Source organism: Arachis hypogaea, chromosome 11 (assembly GCF_003086295.3).
Source record: "Arachis hypogaea cultivar Tifrunner chromosome 11, arahy.Tifrunner.gnm2.J5K5, whole genome shotgun sequence".
NCBI lineage: Eukaryota > Viridiplantae > Streptophyta > Magnoliopsida > Fabales > Fabaceae > Arachis > Arachis hypogaea.
The window spans coordinates 139,805,060-139,814,972 of record NC_092046.1 but is presented as its reverse complement, the minus strand read 5'-3'; the positions used below and the strand labels follow the sequence as shown (position 1 = coordinate 139,814,972).

General features: G+C 41.9%; 1 non-coding gene across 1 annotated transcript; it reads right to left on the bottom strand.

Moving 5' to 3' along the window:
- Positions 1-4,126: 4,126 nt before the first annotated feature.
- LOC112724440 (small nucleolar RNA R71) lies at positions 4,127-4,234 on the bottom strand. The gene has a single exon (XR_003163602.1). It is a non-coding gene; the product is annotated as a small nucleolar RNA R71 (small nucleolar RNA).
- Positions 4,235-9,913: the final 5,679 nt, after the last annotated feature.

The window sequence follows — 9,913 nt, the reverse complement described above, 5'->3', positions numbered from 1 at the left end:
GGTGGATACATCGGGATTTGATTGTATCCCGAATAAGCGTCCATAAACGAGAGGTATTTGTATCAGGAGGAGGCATCCACTAGGGCGTTGATACTTGGGAGTGGATAGGGATCTTTTGGGCAAGCTTTGTTGAGATCGGTGTAGTCGGTGCACATCCGCCACTTCCCATTTGATTTCTTTACCAGGACGACATTGGCTAGCCATAGTGGGTACTTGACTTTCCTTATGAATCCTGCCTCTAGTAGAGCTTGTACTTGGTCTTCCACAGCTTGGGATCTTTTCGGTCCGGGCTTTCTACGCTTCTACTGTACTAGCCGAGATCCTGGATATACTGCCAGTTTGTGGCACATTAGTTTGGGGTCTATGCCCGGCATGTCTGCGGCCTTCCATGCAAAGAGGTCAACGTTATCTTTTAAGAACTGTATCAGGGACTCCTTTACATCTCTTTTTAGGATTGCGCCAATATTGGTTGTTTTATCTGGGACATCTCCGATCTTGACTTGTTCTATCTCGCCTTCAGGTTGTAGACAAAATTCTTCCCGACCTCGAATTCCCCCGAGTTCGATGGTGTGGATTTCTTCTCCTTTGCCTCCACGGTTCAGACTTTCGTTGTAACAGTGGAGCGCTGTTTTCTGGTCTCCTTTTATCGTAGCAATCCCTTCTGTAGTTGGGAACTTCATGCATAAATGTGGAGTTGAGACTACTGCAGCGAGCTGATTTAACGTTGTCCGACCTATTAGGGAATTGTAAGCTAAACTCACGTCGATCACGATGTAGTCTATGTTGAGTGTCCTTGACCGGTTTCCTTTTCCAAAGGTTGTGTGTAGTGAGATGTATCCAAGTGGTTGGATTGGAGTGTCTCCTAGTCCAAATAAGTTGTTCGGGTATGCTCTGAGCTCTTTTTCCTCTAGGCCGAGTTTGTCGAAAGCAGTTTTAAACAAGATATCAGCCGAGCTTCCTTGGTCCACCAGTATGCGGTGGAGGTTAGCGTTGGCCACTATGATAGTGATGACTATGGGATCGTCGTGTCCCGAGATGATACCAGCCGCGTCCTCTTTAGTGAAAGTAATAGTAGGGAGGTCGGGTGCTTCTTCACCTCCCTCGACATGATATACTTCTTTCAGGTGTCTTTTGCGAGATGATTTGGAGATTCCTCCTCCTGCAAATCCTCCATGTATCATGTGTACATGTCTCTCTGGGGTACGAAGTAGCCGTTCAGTTCGTCCGACTTCTTTGTCTCTTCTTCTTTTTCTGGGCTCATCTGTTTTGCTGGCTAAGTACCGATCTAGTCTCCCCTCTCTCACCAATTTTCTATGACATTCTTCAAGTCGAAGCACTCGTTGGTGGGATTTCCATATATTTGATGGTATTCACAATATTCTGTCTGATTTTCGCCTCCTTTTTTGCTTTTAATTGCTCGAGGTGGTGGAATCTTCTCAGTGTGGCATACTTCTCGGTAAACTTCCACAAGAGACACCCGAAAGGGGGTATAATTGTGGTATTTTTAATCTTCTTTCCGTGTTGGTCTTCTTTTTTCTTGGACTCTTTATCCTTATCCCGAGATGAGTAGAAGAATCCGGATTTTGAGGTCTCTCCTATTCGAGAGTTTTTCTCCATGTTGATGTATTTCTCTGCTCGTTCTTGCACTTCATTTAGAGATGTGGAATGTTTCTTTGATATGGAGTGACTAAAAGGTCTCTCTCGTAGGCAATTGATGAGGCCCATAATGGCTGCTTCTGTTGGCAGACTCTGTATGTCCAAACATGCTTTGTTGAATCTTTTCATATAGTTGCGAAGACTTTCCCGATCTCCTTTCTTGATCCCCAATAAGCTTGGGGCGTGCTTGGTTTTATCCTTATGTATAGAGAATCTGGAAAGAAATTTTTTGGCTAGGTCATTGAAACTTGTGATGGATCTTGGGGGCTGATAAACCATTATTTTATGATTTATATTGTATTTAATTGTGTGATTTTATTAATTCTTTACCCACTTATTCATATGATAAGCATGTATTTACAATTCCTTCCCAAAATCACTCCATGGTTGAAAACTTGCTTCCTAGAGACTTTTAATCATGTATGTTAATTCTCCTTTATCCCATTCGATGCCGTAATCCATGTGTTAAGTGTTTAAGGCTTCATAGGGCACGAATGACTTGGAAATTCGAGAGGAAGCTTGCAAAAATGGAAGGAACACAAGAAACTAAGGAGATGACCAGTGAGCAATGACGCGAGAGCATGGCCCACGCAAACGCGCGAAATGAAGAATTCGCAGCGACGCGAACACGTGCCTGACGTAAACGCGTGGATTGGAGTCTGTACGAATGACGCGAACACGTGAACCATGTGAACGCATGACAAGAAAATCGCTGACTGACGCGAACGCGTGGACGACGCGTACGCATGACCTGCGCGATCTGCAAAAATAATTGAATACGCTAGGGGCGATTTCGGGCCGCTTTTTGACCCAGTTTTCAGCCCAAAAACACAGACTAAACCTAGGAAACATGCAGAGACTCAACATGCATCCACACATATTCAAATTCATCACATTAGGATTACACTTAGTTATAGATTTGAATCTAGATTAGTGTTACATTGATAGTTTTATGCTTTTGCTTGGATTTTTAGATGCTGAAAGTCATTACCTCCATCAAAGACATTACTTTAGTTTGTTTCCTTACTCCCTTATTTTTAATTAGTTACTCATTGAAGTATATTACATTTTGAACTTATTAATATATGAAGTTATTTTCATTTTAATTAATTTTAATTCTCTATTTTATTTTAATTAATTATGTCTTCTCATATTTTTATGATTATTAATTTCATGTCAATGGAGTAGAATTTCTACTTAACATGGGGGTTGATTAAGAGATGATACTTGAGTTGGAATGCTCAAGTGCTTGGCTAAACTGGACGTTGTTAGCTAACTTCATACTTACTAACACTAGACCTCCCCAAAGGAGAGGGCTAGGATCTGAGAGTAAGAGTTAGTTCAATCGCCATATTTTCCCTTATTTAGTAAGGGGTAATCGAGTGAGAACAACAACCCTTTTACACCACACTTGAGAAGATCCCAACAAGGATAGAAGTTCTACTTAATTATTTCCCAAATCAAGGCTTTTTATTTAGAATATCAATAATCATTTTTAGTTTATTTTTTTATTGCCTTAATTTACAACTATTTTAGTTATTCATTATCAAACTCAACTTTCTGGGAATTTTCTGATTAATAAATTAGCACTCTTTTCTGCAACTCGTTGGGAGACAACCTGGGACTCATACTCCCAGTATCTTTATTTCTAAAATTGTGACAACCCTTTTTAAATTGGTGAGACAGATCTTAGCCGATTAAGAGCTATACGTGCAACGCTATTCTCTTAATTGAAATCTCTTAATTGGTTAACTTCTGCCATGCATCAATTTTTGGCGCCGTTGTCGGGGAGTTGCAATAGTGTGCTAAATTATTAATTAGTGTATATTTTATTTTTATTTTTATTTCTGTTACCATGAGTTACATGTCTTTCTCATTGAATGACGCGTTCATTGCCTGATCCGAGTTTAGTCTCATTTGATCCTGAAATTGAAAGAACTCTTTCACATATTAGACGAACTCGACGTCGGTTTGCCTCCGAGGGTGGTGAAGTGGTTATTATCAATTCACAGTCTCATCTGAGGGCAAATCTGAACTGACATCTGAGAGCGAGACAAGCTCATTTACTACTGATACAGTTGACTTACGTGCAGGAAACATGGCAGCACCTAGGAGGATTACTCTCTAGGAGGCAGGAGCCCCAGATTTTACACTGCAGCCGTATCAAGTGCATCACCCAACTGCAGCTGTAAATTTTGAACTAAAAACCGCACTGATCAATTTGATGCCCAAGTTTCATGGCTTACCTGCTCAAGAGCCTATCAAGCACCTTAGGGATTTCCAGGCAGCCTGTTCTACTGTTAGGCATCATGGTGCAGATGAAACTTCTATCCTGTTAACCGCTTTTCCATTTTCTCTTGAGGGAAAGGCAAGGGAGTGGTACTAATCCCAACCTGAAGCAACTGTTACCAACTGGAATACACTCAGAAGAGAATTTTTTGAAAAATACTTCCCAGCTAAAGTCATAGATAGACTGAGAAAAGAGATCTCCTGCATTGTTCAAGGTGAATCAGAGACCCTCTATGAATATTGGGAGCGCTTCAACAATCTCCTGGATGCATGTCCCCATCACATGATTGGTAAACTAGTATTGATTAGCTACTTCACTCAAGGCATGAACCCCCAGGATAAGACTACATTGGAAGGTGCCAGTAATGGTTCTCTAAAAAGTACAAAACCGCAGATGACGCATGACAACTGATCAGCGACTTAGCTGAGTCCACTAGGAATCACAGACAGAGGCGCAACCCCAAAGCTGTTGCAGAGATTTTCTCTAGCAGAAAAACTACTGCTCTGACACAGAGTATATGTGAAATGTCCAACCTACTTAAACAGATGCAGTTGAACCAACAACAAGCACATCAAGCTCAGCCTTCACCACAACAAAGCCAATAGTTAGTCCCACAAAGAGTTTGCGGGATCTGTGCTGATTATAGTCATTATACTGATGAATGCCCACAGCTCCAGGAAGACAACACTATGACAGCCACTCACAACTTTTATGACCGCCCGAATCAAGGATACAATCAACAAGGTGGCAACTACAACCAAAGTGGCAACAATAACCATGGATGGTAAGACAACTCCAACCAAGGATAGAGAGATAATTCTAACCATGGCTGGAGGGATAACTTTAACAAAGGAGGCAGAGACAATAATGGAAACCAGAGGTGGAATAACAATAACAACAACAGACAGTAGAATCAGAACTAACCTTACAGAGCACCTCACCTCAGACAATCACATGGACCCCAGCAAACCCAACAATAAGTTTCTCAGACTGCTTATCCTAATTCCTCATCAAATGACGAGATGCTCCGTTATCTTGCACAAGGACAACAAGACATGCATGCTCAGCTGAACTCTAGTCTGAATGGCTTAATTGTCACTTTACAAGCTCTCGTCTCTCGGATGGATTCCTCACTTAATTCCACACATCAACCTTCAAGCTCTAATAGAATTCCTTCTCAACCACTGCCTAATCCCAAAGGTGGCATCAATGCCATCACTCTAAGGTCCGAAACCACATTACAGGAGAGGAACCATGAAGAGCCAAGCCCACAAGAAAATGTGCCAGCAGAGGATGTGGTAGAAGTGGAAGATGCTGAAGAAGAAGAGGACGTACAAGACATAGTTGAAGAAGAAGAGGTTCAACCACAGAATGAAGCCCCAAGGGATGCTGAAGCTACAAATCGCGCCCCTCCTATTCCCTTTCCACAACTTGCTAGGAAAACCAGAAAGCAGATGGAACTTGACCCCAAAATGGTAGAAATATTCAAAAAGGTCGAGGTAACTATTCTCCTTTTTGATGTTATTCAACAGGTACCTAAATACGAAAAGTTTCTAAAGGATTTGTGCATACATAAAGATAGAAATAATGAATTAGAAACTATTCCTTTAGGTAGTTCTATCTCTGCTTTAATGGGGGGTATACCTGAAAAATGTAGTGATCCAGGTCCATGTATGGTTAGCTGTACCATTGGAGGTGTGATATTTTCTGACTGTATGTGTGATTTAGGAGCATGTGTTAGTATAATGCCTTTGTCTATATATGATGCTTTGAGGCTCCCTCCCTTAAAAAGGTCGGCAGCTCGATTTTTGTTAGCAGATAAAAGCATTATTACAGTGGTTGGAATTGCTGAAGAAGTACTAGTGAGCATTAAGGGGCTTACATTTCCCATTGATTTCTACATCTTGGAAATGCCCCCTAACGACTCAGGAAGACCGTCATCAATCCTGCTTGGAAGACCATTCCTGAAGACTTCAAAGTTCAAGCTGGATGCATTCTCAGGAACTTACTCCTTTGAGATAGATGGCAGAACAGTGAGTTTCAGTTTAAATGAAGCTATGAAGCATCCTCCAGAAGATCATTCTATCTTCCAATGCGACATTATTAATGAAACTATAGCTGAAGTTCACCAGGAAGAATTAGAAGAAAAGTATATGGAGCAAGGTCCAAGTGTGGGGACACTTTCTGAAAACAATGAGAAGACCCTACCATTATCACCAGCCCCGGATAATCCAGAGCCTAGCTATAAGCAGAAACTAGAGTTAAAGTCCCTTCCCCCACACCTCAAGTATGCTTACCTTGAGGACAAGCAGAAGTTTCCAGTCATCATTGCAAGGGAACTCACTTCTCAACAAGAAGAACAACTACTCCGGGTGCTGAGAAAATATAAGAAAGCAATTGGATGGAGCTTGGCGGACATAGTAGGCATTAGCCCCCAAGTTTGTGAACACAGAATATTCTTAGAAGAGGGAGCAAAGCCTGTCCGTCAGCCTCAAAGAAGATTAAATTCCACCATCTTAGAAGTTGTCAAGAAGGAAGTGACTAGGCTACTTGAAGCATATATCATTTACCCGATTTCAGATAGTGAATGGGTCAGCCCAGTACAAGTAGTGCCCAAGAAGTCTGGAGTCACAACAAAAAAGAATGAGCACGGAGAGCTCTTGACAACTAGAGTGCAGAACTCATGGAGAGTTTGCATTGACTATAGGCGTCTCAATCAAGCCACTCGCAAGGATCATTACCCCTTGCCATTCATTGATCAAATGCTTGATCGCCTGTCAGGTAAATCTCATTATTGTTTTTTAGATGGCTATACAGGATACTTCCAAATTCATATAGCTCCTGAAGATCAGGAGAAGACCACTTTCACATGTCCCTTTGGAACTTATGCTTATAAGAGAATGCCCTTTGGCTTGTGCAATGCACCTGCTACTTTCCAAAGATGCATGATGAGTCTTTTCTCTGATCTTATCGAGAACTGTATGGAGATTTTTATGGATGATTTCAGCATATATGGTTATTCATTTAGCCTTTGCTTGGATAGTTTATCTAGAATGTTAGACATATGTGTTAATACAAACTTTGTGTTAAATTTTGAAAAATGTCACTTTATGGTCAAACAAGGAATTGTACTAGGACATGTTGTGTCTAACACTGGCATTTCTGTAGATCCAGCAAAGGTGGATGTTATTTTTAGTTTACCTTACCCCTCCTCCATGAGGGAAGTCCATTCGTTCCTTGGCCACGCAAGTTTTTACAAGAGATTCATTAAGGACTTCAGTAAGGTAGCATTACCTTTATCCAGATTGCTGTAGAAGGAAATTGAGTTCGAGTTCAGTAAAAGCTGTATGCAAGTGTTTGATAAGCTGAAGAATGCCCTGACTCAAGCTCCAATTGTGAGAGGACCAGACTGGAGCCAGCCATTTGAAATCATGTGTGATGCTTCCAACCATGCAGTAGGAGCGGCGCTGGCTAAGCGCGAAGGTAAGGACCTTTTTGTAATTGCTTATGCATCTAAGACTTTAGATGCTGCTCAGTCTAATTATACTACTACTGAAAAAGAGCTTCTTGCTATTGTTTTTGCTCTGGATAAATTCCGAGCCTATTTACTTGGTACTAAGGTGGTAGTGTACTCAGACCATCCAGCTCTAAAATATTTATTAGCTGAAAAGGAGTCCAAACCAAGGCTAATACGTTGGATACTGCTGCTGCAAGAATTTGATTTAGAAATTAAGGATAGGAGTGGTAATCAGAATTTAGTGGCATACCACTTGAGTCGCCTTGAGTACATTAAAGGTGACCCCACTCCTATAAATGATAATTTTCCATTTGATAACTTACAAGCAGTATCTGAAGTAGTTCTTTGGTATGCACCTGTAGCTAATTATCTAGTTAGCCACACTTTTCCTCCAAATTTTACTAAGCACCAGAGAGACAAGCTGAAAAGTGAGTCCAAATATTATATATGGGATTATCCATATTTATGGAGGTGCGGTGCTAACCAGGTAATTAGACGGTGTGTGCCTCAATCAGAATTCCAGTCTATTTTAGAGGCTTTCCACTCATCTGAGAGTGGAGGACATTTTGGCCCTCAAAGAACAGCTAGAAAAATTCTAGACTGTAGATTCTGGTGGCCTACTCTTTTTAAAGATGCTGCTGAATTTTGTAAATCTTGTTCCCCATGCCAAAGGTTTGGTAATATATTCAAGAGGGATGAGATGCCTCAACAGTTTATGCTTTTCTGTGAAATTTTTTATGTTTGGGGCATTGACTTCATGGGTCCATTTCCAAATTCTAGCGGTTACTCTTATATACTGTTAGCCGTTGATTATGTTTCTAAGTGGGTGGAAGCAATTCCTACCCGCACTGATGATGCTAACACTATTGTTTCCTTTGTTAGAAATCATATTATCTGTCGCTTCGGATCACCACGAGCAATCGTGAGCGATCAAGGCACCCAATTTTGTAACAAGAGACTAACAGGATTACTGAAAAAGCATGGGATAATTCACAAGGTAGCAACAGCTTATCATCCCCAGACCAGTGGACAAGCAGAAGTCTCTAACAGAGAGATTAAACATATTCTAGAGAAGATAGTAAAACCTCACAGGAAGGACTGGAGTGCCAGGCTACAAGATGCACTCTGGGCATATAGAACAGCGTACAAGACACCCATTGGGATGAGCCCCTTCCATTTGGTATATGGAAAGGCTTGCCACCTCCCCATAGAGGTAGAACACAAGGCTTTCTGGGCTGTGAAGGAGTGCAACATGAATCCTACAAAAGCTGGTGCTGAAAGAAAGCTGCAACTAGCAGAACTAGAGACTCTTTGCCTAGAAGCATATGACAACTCCAGGCATTTCAAGGAGAAAATAAAGGCTGTCCATGACAAGCACATTAAAATGAGAGAATTCAGACCAGGGGAGTTAGTCCTACTATATAACTCCATACTGAGGCTCATGCCAGGTAAACTGATATCAAGATGGGAAGGTCCATACATAGTAGAGAAGGTAAAGCCATACGGAGTTTTCCACCTGCGTCATCCTATTAACTCCAAATTTCTAAAGGTCAATAGACATCGCCTAAAGCTTTATCATGGTGAAAAGATGAAGAATCAAAAGGAAGTAAAGATTTTCCTCTTGGAAGATCCACCAAGAGAAGCTGAATGAGCCTAACGAGCGTCCAACTTAAGGACGTAAAAGCAAAGTGCAAGGTGGGAGACAACCCACCATGGTATGATCGTTCCGTTTCAGTCTTAGTTTTATTTTTACTTTATTTTTATGATGTTAATGACTCTTATCATCATCCCTGCATTTAGCTGCATATAGTTTGCATGAGCATTTTGCATATTTTCAAAAAAAATGGTGTACGCAATGCGGCAGCGTCGCTGACGCGTCCGCGTCACCAGTGCAATGTGAAGAAAAGGAAGTTGACCAGTAAGTCACGCGAAAGCGTGGCTGAAGGCGTGCCTTAGGCACAAATATGCCCACGTGTCCACGTCACCCACGCGGCCGCGTCATTTGGAAAATAAGCCTCCCACGCGTTTGCGTCAATCACGCGAACGCGTAACCCTAACAATCGACGTAAAGGAGGTGTATGGCAGCAAGTTGCGATGGAACTGGGCTGGAATGATGCTAGAAGCACCAGCCCTGTCACACGACCGCGTGTCCCTCGCGTCCGCGTCGTCCTTCTAGCATGGCCATTCATGTGATCGCGTCACCCGCGCGATCGCGTCACCCAAATATTTTGGCAACATAATTTGAAACAAAGAGTTACGCGAACGCGTCGCTGCCCTCACGCCATTCGCACAAATCAAGTCACGCGACCGTGTGACCCACACGTCCGCATGACTTGACAAAAATCACACACCACGTGATCGCGTGACTCAATGTCTGCATCACATGCGGCGCACAGAATATCCAGATCAGCCAAAATATCTTATCTTTTCTTCCCCAAATCCTAATTTTT